Source organism: Acomys minous (assembly GCF_964271855.1).
Source record: "Acomys minous genome assembly, chromosome: 18".
Classification (NCBI taxonomy): domain Eukaryota; kingdom Metazoa; phylum Chordata; class Mammalia; order Rodentia; family Muridae; genus Acomys; species Acomys minous.
Window position 1 is genome coordinate 43,675,217 of NC_140501.1, and position 9,059 is coordinate 43,684,275.

At 45.4% G+C, this 9,059-nt stretch overlaps 1 long non-coding RNA gene across 1 annotated transcript; it reads left to right on the plus strand.

The window, feature by feature from the left end:
* Positions 1-254: 254 nt before the first annotated feature.
* Positions 255-8,859, plus strand: LOC311589196. Its single transcript, XR_014776442.1, has 3 exons — positions 255-744; positions 6,517-7,165; positions 8,430-8,859. It is a non-coding gene; the product is annotated as an uncharacterized lncRNA (long non-coding RNA).
* The last annotated feature ends 200 nt before the right edge of the window (positions 8,860-9,059 follow it).

Sequence of the window (9,059 nt, forward strand, 5' to 3'; positions counted from 1 at the left end):
GTCATGTGGTTTGAAAAGAAAGAAACTTTTGAAAATAACACACTAAAGAATTTCAGGAATGAGAAGACTAAATATTCAAGGTGCTTATGAATTCAATCTTAGAAGCACATGCTAATCAGAAAGGCTGTTTGAGGGCCGCCAGCCCTTCCTGTTTTGTTTGGTAGCTCAAAGGCCTGCTTGCAGCTCAAATGAGCAGCTCACAGCTCGGGCCCCTGGTCCTGCTAGGCCAAGTTATTACAAAGAGATAAAAGATCTTGTGTGTTTATCTCAGCTCAACGCGATCCGGTTGCAGGCTCCGCTCCCTGGCTTTGCCCCCTCTGCCTTACAGGACATCTGTTTACGTTAAAATATAATCAACAGAGACTCACAAAAGCTTTCTTGTCTGTTGAAGTGGAACGGAGGCCACAGGCTTTGCCCCAAACTCAACTGCTCAGACAATTAACTCTCCAATTAAACTTGGATCTGGGAAAGAAGGCCACAGAGTCCTCTGGAATGCTGGAGCCAGGAGCAAATGGCAGTGGAGTCACAGGCAGAGAACACTGCGTTCCAGGACAGTCAAACATAGACGCTCTCAGGGCCAAGAAAGTCAAGGAACCTCCAGAATGATTTATTCTACAATTCAGAAACGTTTTAAGATAAAGATTTTTAAACCCATTTATTTTTAGGTAAGCCTCCTTCCTTTCAGAAAGAAATGTTCTCTAGACAATGACCATAGGAGGTCAGACTTCCACAGGACCAACAATGGTAAGCAAGCCAAAGTCTGCCTGTCTTTCTGTCTTTCTATCTGTCTGTCTGTCTGTCTGTCTGTCTTTTCAAGACAGGGTTTCTCTGTGTAGCCTTGGCTGCCCGGGATTTGCTTTGTAGACCAGGCTGGCCTCAAACTCACAGAGCTCCACCTGTCTCTGCCTCCCGGAGTGCACTACCACACCCAGCCAGGGAGTGTTTCTTAAGCACACTCTCCAAGGTGGGTGCTGGGACACAACTGACAGTCGCTATTAATTCACAGCAACAGTCAGGACTGAGTTCTTCATTGGAAATGAGACTTCAGCTCCCAGACTTGAGAAATTGATGTGGGGGTAAGACAGAGCCTTATGTAACGTCTAGGAAATGCTGGTCTCTGAGTGTGAGCTCTTCTGGGATCTCTCAGCAGTCACACAAATGTATTCAAATCAACAGACAAAGTTTCATGTAAGCCCTGGAAGTGAGTGTGAGCAAGACAACACTGTTTCCATGGTCACAGGGATGACCCACAGGGATGGGTCTAAGAATATGATCCTAAGTGTGATCAGTGTTTGAAAAGAAATTTAGAATCAGTGTGTGGGGTGAGTGTAGTGTGCTGGCACAACCTCACCAGTGGCAGCTGGTCACACACATCTTTCCAGGGTGATCCCTCATTTTGGCAGCTCAGAATCACTCCTAGTATTGGGCTTAGTGCCCCAAACCTGTAATTGCAGCTACTCTGGAGGCTGAAACAGGAGGGTCTCAAGTTCAAAGTCAGCCTGGACTGGAGGAAATTAAAGGGTGAGTAACTTGGTGAGACCCTATCTTAAAATAAAAAAGTAGAAACAGGGCTGGGGGTGAGGCTCTGTGCTAAGATGCTTTCCTGGCTCATGCAAGCTGAGCTTCAAGCCCTAGTACTGTAAGACAATAGTAGTTATTATTATTATTATTATTATTATTATTATTATTATTATTATTATAATATCAAGAAATAGTTGATGAAATAGAGAACAACAGTTGAGAGCATTTATTGCTCTAACAGGAGATCCTTTTTGGTTACCAGCACTCACACCAGGCATCTCCCAATGACCTGTAACCCCAGTTCTGGGGATTCTGACACCCTCTGGCCTCTCAGGCTACTTATACACACGAGGTGCCATACTCACGCAGGCACACATGCGTCTATGCAACTAAACACTAACGAAACAAATACTTTTCAAACAAAGTTTAAAATAGAATAGAAAAAGAAAGAAACTTGCTGATGCTCCTGCCTCCGCCTTTCCGGAGCTGGAATTACAGGTGTGCACCGCCCCGCTCTGCTTTAGGTGGTGTCGGGGAGAGAACCCAGGGTTTGAAGAATGCTCGCCACACAGTCTACCTCTCCAGTGCTAACTGTGGCATTCATAAGCATCTTACATTTAATGCTAACTGGCTGGGGCTATGTCTATGTGCACTGGCAAAATTTTTTATTTCATTTTTAGAACAACATTAAGTGAACACAACCCCTCCCCCCATGTGCTCATTTTGGTTCTAGACCAGAGGCTGTAGCCACCACAAGCCTCAAGTTCTCATCTGGTTGACTGTGAGGAACCTGGTGAGTGCTTGCCAACAGTGGACTTCAGGGTCCTCACCCAAATGGAGCTAGGGAAGTGTACCCTTGCCTGCCACCATAAGAGTGTTCCAAGAGTTTTGGGTCTGGGGTCTGGGAGGCCTCAGTTAAGATAAGGCAAGGAAACCCCCCAAGAGGTTGAAGGATATCATGACAGAGAGTGATAATGTCCAGCCCAGAATCCAAAGTTTGTTCCTGTGTGCTATTCAACCTGTCCACTGCTCACACATGGAAGGAAGGGCTATTGGTAAATAGGTTTTCCCTCTTTCTTTCTTTCTTTCATGTAGCCTGAGATTCATTAGCTCAAAAGTAATACAATTCTAACTGCCACTCAGCTAGTTAATTTGAAAATAGCCCAAACAAGCAGGTTGACTGGTTTGATCCCACCTATTTCATACTCTGCCTTGAAAAGCTGCCCCCAGAATCTGTTGCCCATTAATAAGACACATCCTGGAGATGACAGACTCCATGCTGCCACGTCCCTTGTGGCTCTCTGATGCAGAGGCAATCTCCACGCCTCTGGACGCGGTGACCTAGACACTAAAACCCTCCCTCAAGCTCGACTCCCCTTTTACCCTTTATCCTACTCCCATTCCCATCGCTGGCCCCTGAAGGACTTTCTTTCTCTCACCCAAATCCATGAATCACCCCAACAAAGGCATACTGCGTGTGCTTGCCTCTCCTTTTTCTTTTAAGGTGTATTTATTTATTATTGTTGTGTATATAATGCTCTGCCTGCATGTACATCTGCACGCCAGAAGAGGGCGCCATATCACATTATAGATGATTGTGATCTACCATTTCGGTGCTGGAAACTGAACTCAGGACCTCTGGAAGAGCAGTCAGTGCTCTTAACCTCTGAGCCATCTCTCCAGTCCCTGTCTTCTTTCTTTAGTCTGCATCCAACTCTTAATCCTCTATACAAAAATAATGCTAATGTACAGTGAAGAAATAGATTTGAGCAAGAGTCAAGGCCCCAGTATGAGTAGACATGGGGGAAAAATGTCATAGAGATGTCTGGTTTCACCTCTGAGATAAATTAGGGGGCCAATGAGAGCCCCAAATGGCAGGTTTCCTGACTCCACTATCAGTCTGGTGATCCTGACAGTCTTGGTCTTGACCTTGTGTGGACAGGTCCTGACAATTTGGCCTGGCCATTTTTTTTTAAACTGCCGTTATGCTTTTTCTGCGGGCAGCAAAGAAGAGGGTTAGAAGAAATTCATATAAGCAATTGGTCTCTACAGCAGCAAAGCACCCCTTCTTTGAAGAGGCAAAATTCACACAGCATGTGGCTGGCTACCTCCACAGGCAAATCACCTTAGAAAACAATGGAAGAAATTCTGTTTTAAAACAAGGTGTTAACTTTTTTTTTAAAGCTTCAAAACCAGAATTCTACTTCTGCAAATCTAAATGGGTGTGCTTTTACCAACAGTTTAGTCTCATACACTGTCCAGATGCCTCACTGCTTCCAGTGCCTACGTTCAATAAAGAGGAGTAAAGGTGGATGGTGCCCAGCGAGAACTCTCCCTCCTGTCCCCTGCCCAGGGAGTCCAGGAGATGCCACATGACATTTGAAATCATAGAAAAACATATTCCAAGTGTGCTTTACTGGTTTGGGCTATCAAGAAGACAAAAACTGAGATCTAAGTCCTAAGCTTAATTCTGTTTTGTTTAGTGCAGAATTCCCACATTTTGAAGAAAGTTAACACTTTCATCCTATACACTTTTGCCAAAACTAAAATGATGGCTGGAATAGATTAATAAGCTTATACTTTGTTTGTTTGTTTGAGACAGGGTTTCTCTGTGTAGCCTGAGTGTCCTGAAACTGGCTCTGTACACCAGGCTAGCCTTGAATTCAGAGATCCACCTGCCTCTGCCTACCAAGTGCTGGGACTAAAATCGTGCACCACCACACTCTCACTTTACACTAAGGTCTTAAAATACATTGTACATATCTCTACTATAAACCCATTACAGTTGCTACAGTTATTATTCCTATTTTAAAGATGTGGAAATTGAGACATTGGGGTGCTTAAGTCATCATTTTTAACTCCTCCCCCCCACCCCCCCACCCGCCGAATAAAACCACTGTATTTATATTAACTCATAAAACACAATAGTTAGTTCAAGAAGGTCAGCCACTTGCCCAGCCACCAACACTATAAGCCTCCATGAACATCTGTAGTTAGACTTTTTTCAGAATGGCCATTTTATTTTATTTTCGAAATAAGGGTCCATACTTGTACTATCAATTATGTAAAGCCAATTTACATTTCTTCAGTTTGAATTTCTTGATTAGATTAAACCATTTGGAAGTCTGCACCGCTGCAGCACCTCCCTGGAGCCCTCACAGAGCTTGACGTCCTTCTGTTTCTGGGCACACTCCAGAAACTGCTTGATCTCAAGGGAGCAAGGCCCACGAGACTGCTGGTCCAGCAGCTGGGATCCCTGAGGCTCCTGGGAAGTGATGTCAGGCTTTGCGGGGCTCAGCGTCACCTCCTCCACCGAAGCCTCCAGTGATGTCATGACCCAGGGTGTGCCCCACCACAGAGCCCACAGTCACACCGGCTGCAGTGGTTGTCATCTGGGCCATCAGGCCCTACTGTCAGGGTGCAGTGGCAGGTGAGCCAACTGCAGATGGTGCAGCTGCTGCTGGAGGCTGAGCTGCAGGTGCTCTTCTGGGAGCTTGGCTGGCCGGAGGGACCCCACCCCCACTCCCTCCCCCACCGGGAAGTGCGGCTTCAGCTTCCACGAGGCATCTTACCTGCTAGTAACCTCTGTCTTCAGCGACAACTAACTACCTTAAGTCATCTTCTTAAGAGCAAGCAATTTCCAGTTTAATTCAAATTTTCTTTAGAGCCATCTTTCCTAGTAGAGTCTTAGCCATACAGAGCTACCAAGCCCTTGAGTTTGCTTCACCTAGGTTAAGATGTGCAGTGTGTGTGAAATACAGATTTTGATGGCTTGTGTAGAGAAAAGAACGAAGCATACCATACTAGTAAATTTTAAATTGTATTTATGTGTGTGTGTGTGTGTGTGTGTGTGTGTGTGTGTGTGTGTGTGTGCATGCATGACTGCAGATGCACACAGAGGCCAATAGAGGGCATCACACCCCTAGAACTGGAGTTACAGAAGTGTGTGAACCTCCCAGATGCTTGAAACCAAACAGATCTTCTGGGAGAGAAGCAAGCACTCCTAACCATTGGGCCAACTCTCCAGTCCAACACTGAATTTTAAAATGTCAATTATGGGCTAGTGAGATAGCTCAGCAAGTCAAGGTGTTTGCCTTGCAAGCCTGGTAGCTTGAATTTAATTCCAAAAGTCACAATGGAAGGAGAAAGCCAACACCTGAAAGTTGTCCTCTGACCCCATATGCACAGGAACACTCATACTCATACATACTGTCATCGTACACATAAACACACACACACACACACACACACACACACACACAATATAATAAAATAGTTTATTTAAAAAGCAATTATTTGGCCAGGTGGTAGTGGTACATACCTTTAATCCCATCGCTCAGGAGGCAGAGGCAGGTGAGTTGGAGGCTAGCCTGGTCCTCAGAGCGAGTTCCAGGACATTAAGGGCTGTTATACAGAGAAGCCCTGTCTAGAAAGACAAAACAAAAAACAAACCAAACAAACAAACAAAATTAATTATTTGTTAAAATATTATCTAAACTATATTAGATAAGATGAAAGATAGTATTAAAATTAATTTCACCTCTTAGAGTTTTTGGTTGGGGTGTTTGTTTGTTTGTATGTATGTTTGTTTGTTTCAAGACAGGGCTTCTTTGTGTATCCTGGCTGTCCTGGAACTTGCTCTGTAGACCAGGCTGGCCTCAAACCCAGGATCCACCTGCCTCTGCCTCTCGAATGCTGGGATTAAAGGCATGTGCCACCACTGCCTGACTGCCTCTTAGGCTTTATATGGCTGTTAAAATAGTATCTGAGTTATATTAGATAAGATGAAACATGGTGTTAAAATTAATTTCAACTCGTAGGGCTTAAGTGGCTGCTAGATAAATTAACATCCACGTGACCTGTACTAGCAGCTCACATATCTTTTGGGTCGTATGTCACAGGCCGTAATTGTTCACCATTTTGCCTTCCCCTCCAAATGGAAGAGTCTACACTATTCGTATTTATGAGAAAGTGTTGTCATTTTTCCTCTCTTAGGCATGTGAGGAAATTGAGGCCCAAGACGGTAAAAGAACAGAAGTCAAACATTAACCCTGAAGCAATCTCCGGACATGCTAAGAACAAGAGAGCACACTGTCCTCCAGGCGTGGCAGGTCGGACCTGCTTTCCAACAACTCACCCTGAAGCCACAGAGTTCAGGAAGTTTAGCAACGGCATGAGGTCCCACATCCAATCAAAAGCCGTGAGGTCCAGCGTCCAATCAAAAGCGAAGTACAGGCTATGCTTTCATTCTGGATGGAACACAGCAGGCTGGGAAGGTGCCAACTTGTGAAGCTTTTATGCAGGGGTCATGGGTTATTTTTATAGGACCAATACAATTATCAATGGTACTTGTTGGCTTCCTTTATCAAGGAAAATGTACAGCATACGTACTGGGCCACGGAAGTTAGGAGCATGTGTTGCTTTTGCAGAGCACCTGAGCTCTGTTCTCAGCACCCACGACAGGCACCTCACAGCTGCCTGCGACTCCAGGTCAACGGAAGTGCATGCCTTCTTCTGACCTCCACGACACCCACGTCCCCATCCACAAACCAATACGCAGACCCCAACGTAATGTAAAAGACTGAAGTGATGACAACAAAACACACTCGAGTTCATTGCAAGGCACAAGGTGTCCTTAAGAAAGGTAAGCTTTCCCCCACCTTTAACCAGAGAAGACAAGGATGCAATTTTTTTTTTTAATTTTTTCCCCACGAAAGGTCTCTAAATAGGAAATCGTTCCTGAAACAGGAGCTTTCCAACAGGTGTGCCCTAACAGAGCAGGATGCAACAATAAAAACCACAGTCCACTTAAACGTCCTGCTGCGCTCCAGGAGTGCCCACCCCCCAGGCAGCACGCTGAGCATTTTCCATGCCGGCCTATTTGCTCAGCGTGCTTACGCACAGGATGGCTTCTCAACCGGCACTGTCTTTAAAGAGCCTTTATAAGGACCCAAGCGTTTCCACCTGCGGCCAGCCCTCAGCCTGACCTTTCCGGAGTTCTTCCTCCAAGTTCTTGTATTGATCTTTCTCTCTAAAAATCTTCTAAATCTTCCCTGACCCTTGAAAGCTTGCAAAGAAAGAGGTTCTGGCGCGGACAACCTTACTGTGGAGGTGGCGAAGGTGAGGAAGGTAACTTTTCTCCGCAGCAGCCCCTCCCCAATGAGGATTAAGTGTTCCTCAGTTGTGTCCCAGCGATGGGCAGCTGTCCCCAAACCTTTTAGGATTAGCCAGTGACAGAGAGCTGTTGAAGGAAACAAAAGCCTCTGCCTTTTTTTTTTTAATTCATAGAACAGTGTGTGCTAATACAACCTCGGTCTAAAAATAAAGTCGACTGTTACCTCAGCAGTTCCTGGTTCCTCATCACTTAACATTATCTTTCTTGATTCCTTGTGTTTGATGTTTCCCAGCAGTCCCATTCCCTATAGCAAGGTGGGGGAGGGGGCGGTGCTAAAAGCCCGGTGCTCAGAATCAGATGCCTGCTCCTCTGAACTCCTGGCTTTGGACTTCTCTGAGTTCAATTGCTCCGTGAAGCCCCTAAATGCCCTCGCTGTCTGTAATTCTCTAAACCAGGAACTTGTTAGATCTCTCCGGCAGTTAGTTTTCACTTCTCAAAGTGTTGATTTCCTGTGCCTCTGACTCAGTGCTCTGTGGTGATGCTGTGAGGTGACACTGGCTGACCAGGTCCCCTTTACAAAGTACCAGTGGTAATTGCATCCCAGACTCCAAGGAAATGCCCAAGTTACATTACAGGTGCACTGGAGTTAAAATAACTTTTTTTTTTCCTTAATGCTTTAAAGGGGAGGAAGTTAATTCACGGTGTAGCCATTTATAGGAAACGGAGTATGGATTGAGTGGACCTTCAGCTGTACAAGGGAGCTCAGGAAGCTGTTGTTTGTTTTCTGTTTTAGGGATTCCTACCTAAAGAGAAGCAAGCGTCCACCCTCCAGGGTACTTCCTGAATTGCTGGCCCTCTCCAAAACATGCCCCCCTGTCGGCAGTTTTCTCTCCCCAGGGCATTTAGCACAGGGCGGGCAGGTAAACATCCTTAATGGCACTTGTACACTCTGTCCTGGCCCACAGTTCTCCCAGCTCCCTGAGGCCAAATAGACTGAACACAACCTATTTAGATCAGCAGGTCAAAGCCACCTACTGCAGGCCTCCACGATCCTAGGCAACCTTTCTAGTGAACGCCTCCTACTAAACCCCATACCCAGAGTTCTCACACATACCCAGCTCAGCCAGAACACCCTACACCACATTCTGTTCAGGCCCCTTCTCTCTCAGAAACACCCCTTATCTGTTCCACCTGAACAACTCCTCTACTCTGTCAAACCAATGCCAGGGCAAATTATGTAAAAATAAAATAAAATAAAATAAAATAAAAATGTTCTCTCTACTTCCAAACTGCACAGGCCAGCATTATCTTGTGTTCGTGCAATTATGATCTCCTTTTATATAAGGGGCTTTAGCATTTAGGATTTAAATGTGTGAGCAGGATGTTGAGGGTCTACTATAGCCAATCAAGAAGCGTTTCTTCT